Genomic DNA, 10,565 nt, shown 5'->3' on the forward strand with positions numbered 1-10,565 from the left:
ATAAAACTCCCTCATGAAGTACCTCATATTTCGATCTTAGGTACAAACCTAAATACTTATACATATACCTCACTTCACATCCCTTAATATTCGACGCATTTCATTTATGAGGCTCAACCCTCACTTCTACTACACCATAGGCCTTACAGCCTTACTATCTAGCAATTCCAAGGTTCTCAACTCTCCTTAACACACCAAAAATGCAATCGGCCCTATACAAAGATATATACAACAAAAAGTATGTCCAGTACCACATAAAATAACACATTCATCTCCACAGAAAAATTTTCCTAGACAAAGAGCATGCTCAGCCTTCTTTCTAGCACTTGCAGAATGTGACAAACCATACAATACTCCTTCTCTAGCTATGGATTTCTCCTAAGGTTTGGAATACTATTCTTAGTTTTGTTTTCTCCTTATATGAGTTTCAATGATGTGCCAAATGAGCTCCATCTTATTGCTACTTATAGTGTTATTGGTGGAGTCAGTTTGCCACCAAGGGTCATGTCATTTTTCCTAAGCCAACCTAAGCCTAAATTTTCAAACAACATTAAATTTAGAAATAACACTCTTCTCAATGAATTTTAAACTCTCCATTATATCCGTAGGTGCCCTTTAATCCATGAAAGGTGCCCCTCATGCATCCAATAGAATAAACAATATTTTTTTCCCTTGGGTCTTTAGCCCACAACTTTGGGTACAAAGCCCACTACTTGGGTACAATGCCCTCAAAACATTTTTTTCATGGGTAAACTCCTCACAAACCTAGTACCCTAGGGGTTATGGTAGTACCTCCAAAGCTACACATTTCAACACTCCTTCTTAGAGAGGGAGGTACTTCCACTACTCGAAAGTAAATTTTCAACAACACTACCCCAATATTTGGCATCCACCACTACAACATACCCTAAAGAATGAACAACACTATCCTAGGTAGTGTACTTGCTTCTAAAAGCTTCCACTTCTTCCTCTCATGATAAGCCTTAAACCCATTCCATGGTCCCTTCTTGCTAGCTATAGAAGTCTCCTTACTCCCCACTGACCATACACTCTTCTTTGGTTGTATATTCTCCCCCTGAACATACAAACTCTCGCTCAAACTTGACCCCATCTAAGTATCAGGAACTTGCTTCTTCCCTTGATTTATAAGCTTCCCCGTTGGTCGATATAGGCTATGCTCCCTAACTTCAATGATAGCTCCAACAAAGTTAGAGCCTTTGAGCTTGAGCACTACTTTCCCATCTCAGAATATCACTTCCAACCCCTTATCCTTGATCACCGAGACAAAAAACATACTATACCTAAGCTCTGAAAAGGATAGTACATATTGAACTCATAGAAACCCACCTGACTCCATCTTGAATGGAACAACACCTAACCCTTTGATAGCTTTCTGACTCTTACTACCAACATCCATGTGCAACTTCGAGTCCCATTCAGTTAGAGTCTCAAAAACGTATTCTGAATTTGTCATGTTCTTCGACACTTCACTATCCAGGTAACACACATGCTCATTAATGGCACCCTCAGAGGAATGAGAGACTCGACCAAATTCCTCCTCCAACTTTCTTCAGAAGTCATCCAATGCACCTAAAGATGTAACAACCCCAATGGTCTCCTTACTCTTCTCATTATCTCCCTTCTTCTTTCATGAACACTTACTTGCATAATGGCCATACTCACCACATGCAAAACAATTCAACTTGGTCAAGTCCTTATTTTATTTTCCCTTCATCTTACCTGCAAGAGCCACATTATCATCAACACACTTCTTCTTGTGAAGACCCTCATCCTACAATACTTCTTGGATGAATTCTTCCCATAACCTATTCTAATATAACAACTTATCTTCAGTGATAATCCCTTTTATAAAATTCTTCCATTCCTTGGTAAATCCCTTTAAAGTTGTTATAACTAGCTCATATTTTGAAATGTTATCTCCAGTGGAAATTAGCTCATCACAAACTTGAGAAATCCCCATCAAATGAAAAATGACACCTTTTCCATCCAACATCTTGGTGTTCTTGAACTTCTCTCTCAATACCAACAACTATTTACTTTTCTTATTCTGGAACAAGTCTTGAAGAGCCTGTTGGCATTATGATTCAGGTGTTGTCCTTGATGGCAAACCCTTTCAGGTGATAAATCAAGAAGGACGCAGGAAATATGTTCAGCAAGTGCGTCCCCGCAGGTATACCATACAGAACCCGCGTCCAGGGACACCGGCCAGCCGTTCAGGAGGTGCGTCCGCCCAGTGCACACATTTCAAGGCAGAGAAAAGCACGTGGGGGTTTCTTGCATGGTATCTAGCCGACGGTTTTGTGTTTCTATGGTGTCGGCTCGTGGTATTGTTCCATGTTTTGGGGAGAAGCTTGCCTATATAAAGCAAAGGAGTTCATTTGGATTAAGCATCATCTTGGTTGAATATCTTTTGGTGAGATCTAGTCCAGATCTATGAGGGCGAATCTTCTAATGGACTGTGATCTCTATGGCGCATGATCAGATCTGTGGATCTGAGTGTTTGGGTTGGTTCTGAAGTCCTCATATCTTTTATATCTGAAGGGACACAGGTTCAGTGAAGGGCAAGTGCGCCGGGACGCAGTACAGTAAAGGCTCAGGTGCGTCTCTGAGGCAAAGGACGCGGCGCGACTGTGTTATTGGGTGCGTCTCTGAAGCAAAAGACGCGGCGCGATAGTGTTTCGGGGTGCGCCGGTCGCAGCAAAGCATAGAGGAACAGTGCGTCTGCACGCAGAACAACGGAGGGTAGACTGCGTCCAGTCGCAGGCCACAGAAAGAAAATATGCGTCCCTGTCTTAAGATGATCTGTTGACTGTATATTTCTGTTCATAAGGTGTTCTGGGTTATTTCTGTAATTACTGATCTGATATCTGTAGTGGACTGTATCTGTTATATACTTGTTGATCATTTGATTCTTCATGAAAAGAAGTAGGGGGTTGTAGCTCCCTTCCAGGAGAAACTGGAAAACGAGAGAGAGTTGTAGCTCTCTGTAGGTTGCAGCCTGCGTGCTGGTAAAGGACTGCACCAGTACAAAATCATTGTAAAAGAATTTCTTGAAAGAAGATAGAGACATATTGCAGCAGGTGGTTTTCTCCCGCATTGGGTTTCCACCTTACATCTTGTGTTCTTTGGTGTGACTGTCTATTTTCTTTATTCAAGCTCATTATTTTATGGTACTGATATGCAAGAATAATTCAAAAGATCAAATAAGGAAGATTTGGTAAATTGCTTAATAATACTGATTCACCCCCCCTCTCAGTATTATTTCCAACAATTGGTATCAGAGCAGGTTCTTCAGAAAAGCTTGATCGCTTGAAGGTAGATCGTTCATCATGAGAAACTACGAGAGAGAAGCATCAATCAGGCCACCAGTTTTTGATGGGACAAACTTCAATTATTGGAAGGTAAGAGTTACTGCATATCTTCAATCTCTTGGTACTGAAGTTTGGGACATTGTAGAAACAGGCTATGCTTTTCCTTCAGCTACTCCTACAGATCCAGCTGAGAAAAAGAAGTATGAAACAAATGCAAAAGCAGTCAGTACTCTATTAGGAAGTATATCCCAAACAGAATTCATGAAGGTAATGCACTTCAAATCAGCAAAAGAAATATGGGACAAAATGATCACAAGCTATGAAGGAGATGAACAGGTAAAACAAGCTAAACTTCAAACTCTCAGGATTCAATATGAGACTCTCAAGATGTATAATGATGAAAGTGTGGCTAATTATTTTCTTCGGGTAGATGAGATTGTTAATTGTATGAAAAATTTGGGTGAAGAAGTAAAGGAGTCCATAGTAGTTCAAAAGATTCTAAGATCATTATCCCCCAAGTTTGAATCCAAAGTATCTGCAATAGAAGAAAAAGAAAATCTCCGTGTTCTTACTATGTCTCAGCTACATGGAATTCTAACTGCTTATGAAATGAGAAAGGGAGGACCATCAGACAGAAGGGAGGCTGCTTTTAAAGCATCAGGCAAAGAAGATTACTATGAAGCAAGCCATGATCCAGAAGAAGAGGAAGAAGAATCAAATTTTGTCAGAAATCTTCAAAAAGGTTCTGGAAGGTTCAGAGGTAAGCTACCTTTCAAATGCTTTGCTTGTGGAAGAGTAGGTCATTATGCTGCAAAATGCTCTTATAAGGATAAAGGAAAGGAACCAGTTAGATGGAACAAGAAACAAAGCGCAAATAAGAAAAGCTACTACACCCATGAAGATAGTGATGGCTTATCAAACAGTGATGAAGATGAACAAGGTAATAAATATAGGTTGTTAATGGCATTTGAAGATGATGATTATGAGGATGCTGTAGATGTGGATAACCTTTATGATGAAATTACTAGACTCAAGAGATGCATAGAAGAAAAGAACATGATTATTGATACTCTACAATTTCAAATTGATGAAAAGGAAAAACATCTTGAAAAATTAGAAGGTGAAATTGTTGGTCTTAGAAAAGAAATTGAGAAAACAAAAACTATTAATCTCAAGTTTGTCAAAGGATCTGAAACTTTGGATGAGATTATCAGTGTGCAGCGGTCTCCACTAAATAAGACAGGTTTGGGCTATAATGGAGAAACTTCTCAAGCATCCACTTCAAAAAGTTATCTTGATGCAGCAAGAAGAAATGAGCAAAAGCACAAGGAAGATCATCAGGTAAAGCAGGGACAAATGTCAAACAGAAACTATCAGGGGCAATCCAGCAAAAGCCACAACCAGCCACAGGTAAAATCTTCTCAATTTGGTTCAAGAATAGATGAAAATAGAAATTACAATCAGTTGGCTGGTAGATCCAATAATCGCAGAAGCTTCTTCAATGGACAATGCTTTTCTTGCCATAACTTTGGTCACAAAGCAGCTCAATGTGTTGCGTATAAAACAATCATGACTAGGGAAGCTCAAAAACAAAGAAGTATGACAGGGATTACAAAAAGGACCTATAACAACTTTTCAGCTCTTGAAAATGAAGTTGAATGTTCTATTTGCAATAATTTTGGACATAAAGACTTTGAATGCAGAAGCAGGTTTCCGGAAAGAAAGGTACAAGAGCAGAAAAAGGAACAAGCCTCAGGCACCAAAACATGGAGAATAAAGGAACCTCAAACAGAAAGATGTGGGATAGCATTTTATGCAGAAGGACAAGAAAATCTATGGTACATTGACAGTGGATGTTCGAAGCATATGACAGGTGATAAAGAAAAACTTGAGTCTTATTCTAATTTAGAAAAGGGAAAGAAAGTCTCTTTTGGAAATGATACTCCTGCAACTATAAAAGGAAAAGGTATTGCTCCTTTAAAAGAAGATGTTAAGGCTGGAAATGTTTTGTTTGTTGATGGATTGAAGCATAATCTACTAAGTGTCAGCCAGATGTGTGATCAAAGAACCGAGGTTATATTCAGATCAAATGGATGCCTTGTTCGTGATCTTGATACAGGTAAAACAGTTCTCAAAGGAAAAAGAACTCCAAATAATCTATACATATTTGATGAAGGACAACAACAATGCTATCTAAGCAAGGATGAAGAGCACTGGTTATGGCATCGAAGGTTGGGACATCTAAGCTTCTCACAAATAAGGAAAGCTTGCAAATATCAGGCAGTTCGCGATCTTCCAGATATCAAAATTCCTGACAACACCATATGCAGATCATGTCAGTTTGGAAAACAAACCAGAACTAACTTTCCAGAGAAAGAAGGATCAGCCAGCATGCCTCTTGAGCTAGTACATACAGATGTATGTGGACCATTCAGAAAAAGAACACCTAGAGGAGAGGAATACTTGATATTATTTATTGACGATTTCTCCAGGTTTGTTTGGTTAGGACTTATGAAGCACAAAGATGAAGCATTCGAAAAATTCAAATCCTTCAAAGCCTTGGTTGAAAATGAATCAGGTCACAAAATTAAGTGCCTCAGATCTGACAGAGGTGGGGAATTTACTTCAAATGAATTTTTCGATTTCTGTGATGAACATGGGATAAGGAGAGAATTTTCTACAGCTAGAACTCCTCAGCAAAATGGAGTGGTTGAAAGAATGAACAGAACAATCCAGCAAATGGCTCGTGCTATGCTTGATGAATCAGGAACCCCTGCAACCTTCTGGGGTGAAGCTGCACATGCGGCGGTTATTATTCTCAACAAGACAAATGTCCGAGTGAACAGCACTCAAACTCCTCATGAGCTCTGGAGTGGTAAAACTCCTTCGGTAAAGCACTTCAAAATCTTTGGGAGCAAATGCTATATCAAGAATACTGAGGAGCAGCTTGGTAAACTTGATCCTAGAGCAGATGAAGGTATTCTTCTTGGGTACTCTCCACATAGCAAAGCATACAAATGCTACAATAAAAGACTTGGCAAAATTGTTGACAGCATTGATGTAGTGGTTGATGAGAAGGGATACATTCCTAGGCAAATACATCGTGAAGACATCGAAGAAGATGAAAGCCACCCTCAAAGACAGAATGATGAAGAAGAAGAACCGCAAGAAGAATCTCAAGAAGAACCTCACGAAGAAGCAGAAGAACGAACAAGAATAGAAGAAAAGACTCCATCCAGATATGTTCAAAAGAACCATCCAGAATCTCAGATCATGGGACAGAAAGAAGCAGGTATACAAACTAGAAGAACAGTTGCAGAAGCTTCAAGTTATTTGGCATTACTCTCCTCTACTGAACCACAAAATGTGAAAGAGGCATGCAAAGATGAATGTTGGGTGAAAGCAATGGATGAAGAACTTGAGCAAATCGAAAAGAACAACACTTGGGAGCTGGTTCCTAGACCAAAGGATAAGAATGTTATCGGAACAAAATGGGTCTTCAAAAATAAATTGAATGAAAATGGAGAAGTAATTAGAAACAAAGCCAGACTTGTTTGTAAAGGATATGCACAGCAAGAAGGAATAGACTTTGAAGAAACTTTTGCTCCTGTTGCAAGACTTGAGGCCATCCGAATGTTCCTTGCTCTCTCAAGTTCTCAGAATTTCAAAGTATTTCAAATGGACGTAAAATCAGCCTTTCTGAATGGAGACTTGGAAGAAGAAGTGTACATTGAACAGCCAGATGGGTTCATTCTTGGAAATGATCCAAATCTTGTATGCCGATTGAAAAAGGCTCTCTATGGTCTCAAACAAGCCCCAAGGGCTTGGTACTACCGGTTGGACAAATATCTTCATCAACAAGGTTTTTCAAAAGGTTCAGCAGATAGCAATCTATATATAAAAATTGAAAATGACAAATTGCTAATACTTGTTGTGTATGTAGATGACATTATTTTTGGCAGCAATGAAGAAGCTATGAGTCAAAGCTTTGCCTCAGTCATGCAGAAAGAATTTGAAATGTCCTTGCTAGGAGAACTGACATACTTTCTTGGTTTGCAAATCCAACAAAAGGAAGGAGGAATCCTTTTATCTCAAACCAAGTATCTCAAGCAGATTTTGAAGAAATATGGCATGGAAGATGCAAAACCAGTATGTACACCCATGGTCACAGGATGCAGTCTCAGTGCAAATGATGAATCTGCAGCAGTACATCAACCAACCTACAGATCTATGATTGGAAGTTTACTATATTTAACAGGTACCCGACCAGACATCATGCATGCAGTTGGAATAGTTGGAAGATTTCAGGCAAATCCGAAGGAGACTCATCTTCAAGCAGTGAAGAGAATTTTCAAATATCTTCAAGGGACTCAAAATTATGGCTTATGGTATCCTAGAAATACAGATCTTACTCTTCATGCCTATACAGATGCAGATTGGGCCGGAAGTGTGGATGACAGGAAAAGCACAAGTGGTGGTGCGTTCTTTATGGGTCCCAGACTGGTCTCTTGGTTCAGCAAGAAACAGAGTTCAATTGCCTTGTCTACAGCTGAAGCAGAATATGTTGCTGCTGCATCTTGTTGCACCCAACTCCTTTGGATGATGCAGACTTTGCAGGATTATCAAATCACTTGTACACCTCCAATCTCTATCTTATGTGACAACACAAGTGCAATCAGCATCTCAAAGAATCCGGTTATGCATTCAAAAACCAAGCACATACCAATCAAGTACCATTTTCTCCGGGAACAAGTACTTGAACAGAAGGTCAAGTTGGAGTATGTTCCTTCTAAGGAACAAGTTGCTGATATTTTCACCAAACCATTGCCCAGGGACACTTTTGAATACCTCAGGCAAAAGCTGGGGGTTGTTGATGCATCATCTTACTGTTGATCATCTTCCTATTGGTGGTATAGGCTCAGGGGGAGCACATAATGCATTGTTGGCATTATGGAGAAGGAGATCTTGGAAATAGTTGCAATATGTCTCTATCTCCTTCATGATGGATTTCTGGTTACAGATCTGGAGATGCATGAGCATAGGGGGAGCATACCCTTTGCTCTTGATGTCAAAGGGGGAGAATGAAGCTGAAGATTATGTGGTTGCCATCAAGTCCAAAGGGGGAGATTGTTGGCATTATGATTCAGGTGTTGTCCTTGATGGCAAACCCTTTCAGGTGATAAATCAAGAAGGACGCAGGAAATATGTTCAGCAAGTGCGTCCCCGCAGGTATACCATACAGAACCCGCGTCCAGGGACGTCGGCCAGCCGTTCAGGAGGTGCGTCCGCCCAGTGCACACATTTCAAGGCAGAGAAAAGCACGTGGGGGTTTCTTGCGTGGTATCTAGCCGACGGTTTTGTGTTTCTATGGTGTCGGCTCGTGGTATTGTTCCATGTTTTGGGGAGAAGCTTGCCTATATAAAGCAAAGGAGTTCATTTGGATTAAGCATCATCTTGGTTGAATATCTTTTGGTGAGATCTAGTCCAGATCTATGAGGGCGAATCTTCTAATGGACTGTGATCTCTATGGCGCATGATCAGATCTGTGGATCTGAGTGTTTGGGTTGGTTCTGAAGTCCTCATATCTTTTATATCTGAAGGGACGCAGGTTCAGTGAAGGGCAAGTGCGCCGGGACGCAGTACAGTAAAGGCTCAGGTGCGTCTCTGAGGCAAAGGATGCGGCGCGACTGTGTTATTGGGTGCGTCTCTGAAGCAAAAGACGCGGCGCGATAGTGTTTCGGGGTGCGCCGGTCGCAGCAAAGCATAGAGGAACAGTGCGTCTGCACGCAGAACAGCGGAGGGTAGACTGCGTCCAGTCGCAGGCCACAGAAAGAAAATATGCGTCCCTGTCTTAAGATGATCTGTTGACTGTATATTTCTGTTCATAAGGTGTTCTGGGTTATTTCTGTAATTACTGATCTGATATCTGTAGTGGACTGTATCTGTTATATACTTGTTGATCATTTGATTCTTCATGAAAAGAAGTAGGGGGTTGTAGCTCCCTTCCAGGAGAAACTGGAAAACGAGAGAGAGTTGTAGCTCTCTGCAGGTTGCAGCCTGCGTGCTGGTAAAGGACTGCACCAGTACAAAATCATTGTAAAAGAATTTCTTGAAAGAAGATAGAGACATATTGCAGCAGGTGGTTTTCTCCCGCATTGGGTTTCCACCTTACATCTTGTGTTCTTTGGTGTGACTGTCTATTTTCTTTATTCAAGCTCATTATTTTATGGTACTGATATGCAAGAATAATTCAAAAGATCAAATAAGGAAGATTTGGTAAATTGCTTAATAATACTGATTCACCCCCCCTCTCAGTATTATTTCCAACAGAGCCTTCCACATCTCTTGTGTAATGTTCTTATTGGTTAGATGAGGTATCAAGTGTTATTTGAAATCATCTAGGATGATGAGCTTCTCCTTCAAATCCAACTCTTCATACACTTCGAACTCCTTAGGGTCCATTGGATTTTGAATCTCCTTGTCAGAAAATCCCCATATCTTTTTCACCAACAAGAAAATATTGATCCTTTCCTTCCAAGCACTATAGATGGACAAGCCATCCAATCTATATTTGTACCTAATACTAGTGACCAACTTTTCCATGCTGCTAGTGCTTCAACAATAAGGCAACTGTCTCCCTCTTGATTTGTATGTCGTGCACACAGTGATTTAGTTGTCCCTTCAAAGTAGCTCTGATACCATGGTGATTTTTCCTTGCAACTTCCAAATTGATTATATGTCTAAAACCTTATCACAATAGAGATACGACAACACCAAGAGCTTTTCATACTTGAAAATGTAGAACAATGAATCAATGAAGTGAAAAATAGATTTTCAAAACTAAAACTTCCTTTTATTACAACTTTAATATAAAAAACATAGGGCTCTCATATTAGGTTTCATGGCCCTTACAATTAGCCTTGATACAAGGAAAGCTAGGGCTTAATGTCAACAACACTTGATTATCAATCTGACCAAGAACAAGAAAAAATTGGCTTACTTGTTGAAGAAGCACTTACACTAACCCTTTCAATCCACTTGTCTTGAACACCTAGCATGTCTTTTTCCACCTATACTTGTAGAGAATATGCTTCTGAAATACCTATACCTCAGATGCTCATAAGGTCCTTTTTTTCTTTAGATTTTCTTGCACACTTCAACTCAACACTTCTGCATTCACATAGTGATAATGCTCCTCTAAGGTCACTGTACAAACGGATTCAAATAACCTAC

Source organism: Pinus tabuliformis, chromosome 4_2 (genome assembly GCF_031772625.1).
Source record: "Pinus tabuliformis cultivar Carrire ecotype Pingquan chromosome 4_2, CPIR1, whole genome shotgun sequence".
NCBI lineage: Eukaryota > Viridiplantae > Streptophyta > Pinopsida > Pinales > Pinaceae > Pinus > Pinus tabuliformis.